Source organism: Caloenas nicobarica, chromosome 3 (assembly GCF_036013445.1).
Source record: "Caloenas nicobarica isolate bCalNic1 chromosome 3, bCalNic1.hap1, whole genome shotgun sequence".
In the NCBI taxonomy this organism is placed as follows: Eukaryota; Metazoa; Chordata; class Aves; order Columbiformes; family Columbidae; genus Caloenas; species Caloenas nicobarica.
The window spans coordinates 39109391-39119584 of record NC_088247.1 but is presented as its reverse complement, the minus strand read 5'-3'; positions in this window follow the sequence as shown (position 1 = coordinate 39119584).

The window sequence follows — 10194 nt, the reverse complement described above, 5'->3', positions numbered from 1 at the left end:
TCAGAAAGAAGTCTGAGACTTGCCTCTTTTCAGGTATCAAGCAACAAGAGTGCAGAGGCATCACAGGCGGCCATGAGAGGCCTGGCCTGGCTGGCTGGTGGGTTCAGGTCCAGAGGCAGGCAGCACGGTGACCCACCAGCGTACCCAGGACTGGAGCAGCCACCCAGGAAGCACTTTAGATCCAGAGTTTCATTCCTCAGTCTCTCCATCCCTTGCTGCTGGGCTGCCACCTAAGCCCTAAAATGCTCACAGTTGCTTCCAGGCACATCAGTTCCCAGTACAGACGCTGCACTGAAGCCTCACGGCCTCTCCAAGGCATGCCTCTGGTCCTTGACCCTGCCTATATGGAGCTGAATGCCTTGATGCTAATTTATTATGACACACCCAGCTGGCTGTCAAGTTCTGCTCAGCACTGTGGTGTTAAACCACCTCTGGTGTCGTTTCCCAGCTGTCTCCTTGAACCTGGACGTGCCTCAACACCTTCAGCACCTTGCCCATATCTCAGCCCAGCCTCTCCACCTTCCGCTGTCATTAAAGCAGATAACAGATTCAAAGACTTCACATACACTTGCTGCCAAGCAGACACCCCTCCAGCCATCTTCTGGTGTCTATTCTGGTCTTTGTTTCTCCTTCCCATGAGGCTGCAAGAGGAGAGCAGGAATCACCCAGAAACAAGGCGACAGCAGGTGCAAAAGAGGGAAAAGAGGTTGAAAAATGTTTCTCAAGGGATGGGAAGGCTGGAGTGGGTGAAGATGCTGAGCTGAGTCCCTGGATGCTTGGGCAGAGCCCACATGCATGATGCAAAGGTTTGGTGGGTGCTGAGGCTCAGGCATGGCACAACGAGGCTCAGCCCTGCTCCTACACCAACACCTGGCTGGCCAAGGAATGGCAGACTGGTGGCATGTCCCCACCACCGGAATGAGGCCACCCTGCTGAGCACAAGCTCAGCGGGTCTATGGGGAGGCCAGCCAGCCGGCTTCCACACCCAAAGGCAGCATCAACTGCAGTTTTGTCATTTCCGACAGATGCGTGTGCGGCCTGCTCTTAACCTGCAATCCCACAGCCTCCCCAGGCAGCTGAGACCAGTGGTCAACCAGGCTTAAAATTAGAAAGTCTTTACTGGTAGCTAGGCTGAATGTCCCTTGCTGTAACTTGGGCCTTTTAGTGGATATGAAGGAATGTTTATGTACTTAAGTTTGTGCAGATATCTAACAGGTTTCCTCTGATATTCGCTTCTTTGGACTAGGCAACTTTTGTGACCCACCTTGAAGCCCCCACAGCTCGTTTGCAGAAAATCCTCACAGCAGCCTTGCTGCCATCAAGCCATACAAGGCCTGCTCACCCCCACCATTTCCTTCTGTGGAAGAAGCGGCAGGACAGGGTCTATGGGGATGCACACCCAACTGCAGAACCTTCTTAAATTGGTCGACCAAAGCTTTTTGCAAGCTTCATCTCCACCTGCTTTTCTGCCAAATAAGTGGCACCTCTGCCTATACACCCTCTGCTCCCAAGAAGCCAATGGCAGCTGGCACGGGCACCTTTGCTTTTATTCTTCTCTCGGCCCATGGACAGCATTTCCCAGCACAGACAGGGATGTTGTCCAGGGACCATAACCAGTAAAAAAGAACCGTCTGTCTTTTTCTGATGCTAACTTCCAATGGTGGAAGAGAAGGATGCCATAGCCCAATCCCTTCCCGTGAAAACAGGCCAGTTTCTGATCCTACGGATGCTCTCCAGAGGACGGAGCTCCTGCTGCCATGGAGGGAACAACTTCATTCCTTCACCAGCTTCCCTGTGCGGAGCTGAAGACATCTTCAAACAAACAGCTGTTTCTCTACACAAAGCTGCAAGTCATAGTTTGGGGTTGGAATTTGCCTTTTTTTTTTTTTTGGCATGTTTTTCAGCTATTTCATTAAATATCTCATAATGCATAAAGATGATAACACATCCATGAACAACATCCCCACCTTTTTTGTAACACCTGCTAAGATTACATGGCAGCCCAGAAATGGCTAGTTTTGAATGTTTACAAAAGCTCTCCAGGGCAGAATAAACCCCTCACCTGACTTACTCATCAATAAACTAATGCGTCCCATAAATGCATAGAAGTTTGTTTCCATGCCTTCTGCACCACTGCAAGCCTGCCGTGGGGGCAAATAATGCCCCCCAGTATAATCCAAAGCAGAACGTTCACAGGATGGCTCTTTTATCAGCTCTACTGTCCAGCAGGGAGGCTCTGACGAGCTGAGGCCACGTCCGGCAGCCGGGCAGCAGAGAGGCAGGAGGAGGCTGAGCCCCTGCCCTGCCCGGCTGCCCTTGCTCCCTGCACCAGCGCACACGTGGGCAGGCGGAAAGCTGGGCCCCATGTGTGCCTGGGATATGGATAAGTGCATTTTCATATTACATCTAATGTAATAAGTCAGTTAAATGCTCCTAGTCTGGGGAGGGCAGCATGTTAATAAATGGTCGTTACCAGCAGTTGACAGTTGGTTAGCACAGATTAATTCCTAATGAAGAAAAAAAAACTCTTTATGTAATGTAATGCTTCTGGCTGGGATCAAGGGTTGTAATCATCCACCCACGGTAGACCTTTAAATCCGGCTTTGTTCCACTGCTGAAAAAATAGACCAAAAAAAAAAATCTGCTATTTTTTAAAGGTTATGATTCAGCCAGCGTCACTCGGATCCTAATTCCAGGAGCGCTGAGCTTGTTTTCTAAAGAGTACAATATGTTGCGCCATAGCCTAGTGATGCACATGTGGTGGAGGAGGTGGTGTGAGGCAGGAGGGGCACACCACACCAACCCCACACCCCAGGGATGCAGGAGGTGGCCTTGTTCAGCCTTGGGCATGACAGGGCTCTCACATCTGGCGGGATGATGCTGGCTCCCTGGCCATGGCCGTGGGTGCTTGGGGCTGGCGGGTGCGTGTTGGGGTGCACTGGGTTGCACAGAGTCACCCCGGGAAGGTGCAAGGAACAGGTTTGCAGCTCTATGGGGCTGTGCTTGCATGTGGGGCCAGGGTAGCCAGCCCTCGCCTTCCCGCAGCAGTGAGGAAACTGGCTGTGAAAAGTAGGAGGTCAAGCCAGCTTAAGCAGCACGGGTTTTGGCAGGGGACCGCGTGGCCACCTGGATCCTGGCAGCCAGTGTCGCGGTGGATGCCCACACACAAGTTTTCACCCTGGCAGCTGTCAGGAGGCTCTTGGGACCTTTATTTCCACTTGCAAGAGAGCAAGGCAATTCACACAGACTCAACTAGTTTCTTCTCTTTCGAGACATTCATTCCTTGAGATGAGGCTTTAGGAGCTTGTTCATGGGATCCTCTGCAGGTGACACCATCTCTCCAGGCTGTGCCAGTGTCACACTTGCAGGAGGGACTTACAGTGGCACCAACCCCGGCAGAGGGTCTGAGACATTCTCCCAAAGCTGTGAGATCAAAAGCAAAACTCACCAGAAAGCCAAACCCAATGAAACATCGGTAAATGTTGTAAATAATTACTCTACCAGTGAAGAAGAAAAATCTCTATGATTATCCTGGAACCTAAGGATACCGCTATAATAAAACTGATTGATGTACAGAAAAGCGATTTGTACTTGTGAGGACTGGGTTTTTTTGTTGTTTTGTTTGGTTTTTTACAGTATTTAATTTTACTCATGAGCTGGTAGGAATCTTCCTACTGATTTACTTTTCCCTGGAAAATTTGGAAGGAATTTTACAATTACAGCTTAAGGCAAGAATTATTCAATTTTACTTGAACGTTTTATATTTTACTGTATCTTGACTTACACAAAGTATATGTGCCTAAAGTAGGAGAAGCCCCACAAGCTGTGACATGTGAACAGGAGAAGACAAATGAGACTCGCATCTTCTGAGCAGCGTGGGTCCTCAGCAGGTAAAATGGCATCTCTCAGATATTGGGGTTTTTCTTTCGTCTCCTTTCTGTTTTGCCTAGCTTTTCCACAGAGATGCCAAGCTGCAGAAAGGAGATTATATCTATAAGCAGTGTGAGAACAAAGTAAGTTCTGTGCAGGCAAAGGACTTCAAACAGGGAGAAAGGCTGGCGGCGGAGATACTGTCAAAGGCAGAGACTTCAAAAGAGACGGGACAGGTGATTAACTCTGCAACTAATCGGTGCAGCCGGATCGAGGTATGCAGGCTGCATGAGGGAGGCTGAGCTCTGCAAATCACTACTTAAGTGATTCCTTAGACTTTTTGCCATTTACATATACGCATGTTAAGGGGACCTGGAAGGCTCCCATTCTTGGGAGCGTTATGTTGCCCATAAAGGTTCCCCATCTCCCTGTGTCCTGTGGATGGGAGGGCAGGGGCATGGCCGCTGAGGGATCCTGCTGCCAACGCAACAGCCTGGCCAAGCAGCACCCAAACCGCTCTGAAAAAGCCACTGTGGCATGTGAGAGAGGCAAAAAGAAACACCATGGGTCTGCTGCCCAGGCTAATGCTGCCCAGGGAAGACATGTCTAGGTGTGCTCACCCAAGGAAGAGCCATCAGCCGATGCTACCAGGGTGTGCAAATGAGGTTTCCCAGGAGCCTGCCATGCAAGCAATGGGGGTTCGGTACTGATGCGAGAGGAGAAAATCATCATCAACTCCTCTCTGCACCTTTTTCACACACTGTTTTTTCACCAGTAAAGACCATGAGGATCTTTATGTTTCTCAGCACAAAGCAAGATCCAGCTTCTTGTTACTCGTGGGTGACTCTGCATGTGCTGTAATGGAAATTACAGGCCACAATTGTAACCATCATGAAATTTTGAGACCAATACCAAGTGAGTAATGAGATAAAAACATTTGATGATTGACATCAGAGATGGAACAGCCCCATTAGATCATCTTAATCTCAGAAGTGCTGAATATTTTCTAGTACTTTATCTGGGCTATGAAAGAAGTTACTGTTAGAGGGATGCCAGCCTTGAGATTGTTAATGGCTTTTTTGGCTCTGGCACACTGAACAATGCCTGTAATGCCAAATGGAGAGACGAGCTCTTCTAGGGTCCAGCAGAAGCTGTGTGCAAAAAGCATGTACACATTAATACCAAAAAAGAACAGACATTTCAAAAAAATGCCAATATATTCTTGGGGTTTGGGGTTTTAAAAAAATCAAGTCTTATGAAAAAGTTCAACGCTTTCTCTCTCAGAACATGCTGCTTTGGAAATGTTTGCTTTGTAGGTTTTCTGGCTTTATTTCAATCCCTTCCAAAAGCTAAGAAAATGAAGTGAACAAAAGATGGAAGTCTGAAACACTTACAGAAATGTGTTAATGGAGAGAGGAAGATAATTCTGGGGTGTTTTGCTCTGGTGTAGTTTTTGTTTTATTTATCAAACAGTGGAGAAGCAGCATTCTGAGGGCTCAGCTCTGGGTGGTGGTGGACATCACACACTGATGCCTGATGACAATGTGTGTGCTGGGGCTTCGTGGGTGCATGGGGCAGCTCTTCCACATCCCTCTCCTCTGCACAGGGATCCCAGGTATTTCTCCACCCTTCCTTTTTTTCTCTGCCAGAGATACAGTGATCCCTCCTGGGGTCCACTGTACAGAGGGGAAAGGTTTGTCCCATAGGGAATCTCTACTTATACGGGGAAGTCTTCAGCGCGGTGGCCAAAAAGAAACACGTGTCCTTCCTCTGGCACCATACACATAGAGGAGAGGAGCATCGCAGTACATGAGCATTCACCCACAGTGGCGGGTGCGCCCAGTAACCCCGTGAGACACCCCAGGTCTCTGGGCCACACTTTGAAAGTGCCCATGTTTGGAAAAAATGCGCAGTTCCATTTTCTACAGTGATCGCAGGTTTATAATCCATGGACAAGAGTAGTGGTATCATACTTCCAACTTCGATCATGGAAAACCAACTTTTCTTGTTAAAATCAAAAGTTAAGTCTGATCTTAGAACATTCTTTCTTTTGGCAAGGGCATGTTGTTTTCCCAGACATACTATACTTAAGATATTCAGCAAAAACTCAGCCATTGTGTTCCTACATATCACGGGCTGATTTTTCTGAGGAGATTTCTGCTGTTGCTGGACTGTTTCTGGGCTGACATTATCACACTGTGCTGCAAAGCCATGAACTTGCAACTATGCATGCCCACAGTCTGTGTTTTGGGTCCTTGCCCAGAACATCTCAAACCACTGTCTCCCCTTTTATTAGCTCTACTCCGTGTTTCTCTCTGAAATAATTACATTATTTTCCTTTAAAGATAAACCATCCAAATGCTATTAGCATCAAGCATCTGATAACAAATTCATTCTTGCCAGGAAGGAAAGGAAAGTATTTGGCCTAAGAAATTGGAGCCCATTTTCAAGTGCCTGAGAGTTCAGTGAGACTGCCTTTCAAACCAAAGCCATAAATGAACCCACTAATGCCAGGTAGCTTTCCATAATTAGAGAGTGATGTCTTTTGAAGAGAGAGGGGAAAGAAAGGATAGAACATTTTTATTTTGTTTTTCACACCTTTGGGTGAGTTTTACTACCCATGGGAGCTGCTTGGCTGGCTCCCCTGAAATCTCCAGTTATCCACACATTAGGGCAGCTGTGGACTGTAGCAACCTGATTTTTTTCACACTTCCCCCACCCTGGGCAGTTTTATGGGCTGTGAGGGACCTTCCCTTCCCCAGAGGATACAGGAAGGTGTCTTTTCTTCCAGATACAAATATACACCTGCTGACAGTCTCTTTTTCGTGCTGAGCTAAACTCCCCTGATACACCAAACTGCATGAGCCAGATCCTCAAAAGCCATACTTATCCTAAAGAAGGGTCTCCCGGTCATGCTTTTTTTTCACATGAAAAAAAAGATTTCTCCCCTTAGGAAGAGTTTTTTGTACTGCTTTTATGCCCCCTTCCCTTTTCCACTCCTGCCACGACTTGCTCAGGGTGATGAATGTATGACCAGCCCCAGACCTGCTCCACTCCAGCTGGTCTCCAAACCCCCTTCAGCTCCTCGCCCATCCACCCTGGGCCCTGAGCGATGATGCCGGGGCTCTGTGGTGTGGACATCCTTGCCAGGCCCCATCTGCTGGGAACCCTCTTGCCTAGCTGAAAAGTGGAAAAGTGGCTGTGGAACTGCTTGTCTCCAGCAGGTGGGAGCCTGCCTGCGTTGCTGCTGCCTGCACTGCTGCTGCCCGCACTGCTGCTGCCTGCACTGCTGCCTGCCTGCATTGCTGCCCACCTGCCTGCCTGCACTGCTGCTTCCTGCACTGCTGCTGCCTGCATTGCTGCTGCCTGCACTGCTGCTGCCCGCACTGCTGCTGCCCGCACTGCTGCCCACCTGCCTGCCTGCACTGCTGCTGCCTGCACTGCTGCCCACCTGCCTGCCTGCATTGCTGCTGCCTGCATTGCTGCTGCCTGCACTGCTGCGGCCTGCATTGCTGCCTGCCTGCATTGCTGCTGCCTGCACTGCTGCTGCCTGCACTGCTGCCCACCTGCCTGCCTGCATTGCTGCTGCCTGCATTGCTGCTGCCTGCACTGCTGCTGCCTGCATTGCTGCTGCCTGCATTGCTGCCTGCCTGCATTGCTGCTGCCTGCTCTGCTGCCTGCCTGCATCGCTGCTGCCTGCACTGCTGCTGCCTGCACTGCTGCCCACCTGCCTGCCTGCATTGCTGCTGCCTGCATTGCTGCTGCCTGCACTGCTGCTGCCTGCATTGCTGCCTGCCTGCATTGCTGCTGCCTGCACTGCTGCTGCCTGCACTGCTGCCTGCCTGCATCGCTGCTGCCTGCACTGCTGCTGCCTGCACTGCTGCCCACCTGCCTGCCTGCATTGCTGCTGCCTGCATTGCTGCTGCCTGCACTGCTGCTGCCTGCAATGCTGCCTGCCTGCTCTGCTGCCCATACATCTGCTTATACCACCGCCCACCTACGACACTGCCTGCTCTGCTGCCTGCCTGCACCACTCTCAGCACCATAGCCCCAGCCACTGCCCACCTGCCTGCCCCACTGCCCCCACTGCTTCCTACCTCACTGCCTGCACCACCGCCCACATTCTGCTCCAGAAGTGGGGCAGCCGTGACATGGACACATGTCCTGGGGGACAGGTGGCTGCTCAGGGCTGCGTTGTCCTGCTGCTGCGGCTGTGGCTTATTAACTTCTGCGGACCTCGGCTTGAATGTGCAATGAAATGAGAGCAAGAGGTTGAATTAGGAAGGTAAGGCGCTGGCTGTGAGAGGATAAAGAGGACAGAAGTGCAGGAAGAGCACAAATGTACAGAAAGCAACTATGTGAAAACCCAAAATGGTCATAGCAAAAATTGTATTAAATATGCTTAGGCTTTCCTCCTTTATGGGTGTATCTAATATATTTTAAATTCTACCACTCTGCTAGTGTGCTTGTGAGGAGGTGTACATCCAGTTTTCTCTCTTTTATCTGGAAATAGAGCCATGTAAGACAAATGTTGCATTTTCTATCTGTTCCCCCTCAGTGAGCTGCTGAGACATTTCTGATGGACCTTTTGTGCCCTGGTTCCTCAAGTGCTGCCTCTCATGCTCGCTCATACACTTCAGTGGGTCTTTTCAATGGCCTCCACATGTGATCTCTTTAGTGCATGGCTTCATATAGCTGGCATTGACCTGGTTTGGAAAGAAAAAGTAGAAACAATGGTGAAACCACATGGAGAAGTTTAAAAAAAAAAAAAAGGACTGGCTTTTTGTGTAGAGCAGCTCATGTACCACATTACAATCCCAGTGCTGTTCCCTGTCCTTTTCAACATCTGGGACTCTATTTTTCATACACAGCTTCTGCTCGTGGCAGGTCAAGTCCTCTCTGACCTTGCTGAGCTGGATGTGCCCTGCTTAATCGCTGCTCCCAGGTCAGTGCAGGAAGCGACGCTTCGCCCAGTAATGGTGACAGCATGTTCAGGGGGCTTTTATGTTTTCTGGGAGGCATAAGCCTGTTATCAGTCGTACTCAGCAAAAGGCAAGTGGCAATATCCACAAGCTGCAGCAAAGTACAAGGAGAAAGATGCTCAGAGAGGCTGTGGAAATTTTACCCATAGAGGTATCCAAAACCCTAAGAAGCCTGGTCTAAGTTGGATCTCCCAGGTTTAAGAGCCAAAAGTGCCATCAATGCTTTTTTAGTAAATTGTACAGGAAAACAAGCCTGTTCCTCACTGTTTGCTCATCAGAAAACAAATGCAAACGTCAAAACTTCCTCTTAAGGTTTAGTTCATACTCGTATAAAGATTCAAATATTCTCACAAACCAATGGGAGAAATTAAAACCATGGCATGGGATAAATACATCAGCTCTAGACAGTGGTTGTGTTAGTAAAAAGTCTGGCTTCCAAACAATTTCTTCGAATAGCAAGAAATCAGATAACAAGGCTGATGGTCTCACATCCAAGCCCTATTGCTTTATGACTTTGATGTGAAATGAGCCTATCGAATACTTAAATAAAATCTCAAGAGATCAATGATAATTTGTGCTGCAAAAGAAACATCAAAATGACACCAACAAATATTGTAAATGATACGAAGACTGAAATTAATAACAGGTCTGTTCCAAACACAAATCTGTGATGCCAAGAAGACTTGACAGTTCATAGCTGCTTCTGGCTGTGCAGTCTGGGAAATGACAGGATTAAAAGTCACGGCTTTTACCAAGTCATGACAGCTACCAAGCTCTGCTGAGTCCCCGAGAAATCCCAGCAGCCTCCATGGGGGTAACACCAGGAGCAGAAGAGCCTAAGCCGGGCAAAGGGGCACCTCCTAAGTGTGAGCAGGACGCCAAACACCAGCAGGCCCACCCTGATGGAGCACCCATAAGGGATGGATAGTACTGTGCACATCACCCTTACCTAGAGAGACCCCTCCGTAACTGAAAGCAGACCCTGTCATCCAGCCCTAGGGCTTTGCCTCACTCTGTTTTATCAAACCTCTCTTGCCTTTTGCACCATTTTGAGGTCAACGGAGAGCCCAGGGGAGTTTCATTATGCAGCCAGCCTCTTGTGCTGACAGCCTGTGACATCAAGTAAAGATCTGCTGTTGCTGATGAAACTTGTGTATCTGGGAAACCTGTATAAAGTTCTGACGTTGCTCGTAAGTGCTAATGGGCTTGTCAGCTGTAAGTGGCTGAGGAGAGAGGTCTGACTGTGCTGGTCAAGGAGAGGATCCCTGTATTTACTAGGCATGTGAATTTCTATCCCTTACTAACAGGGCATTGGAAAATTTAGATACTACAGAGAATGCTA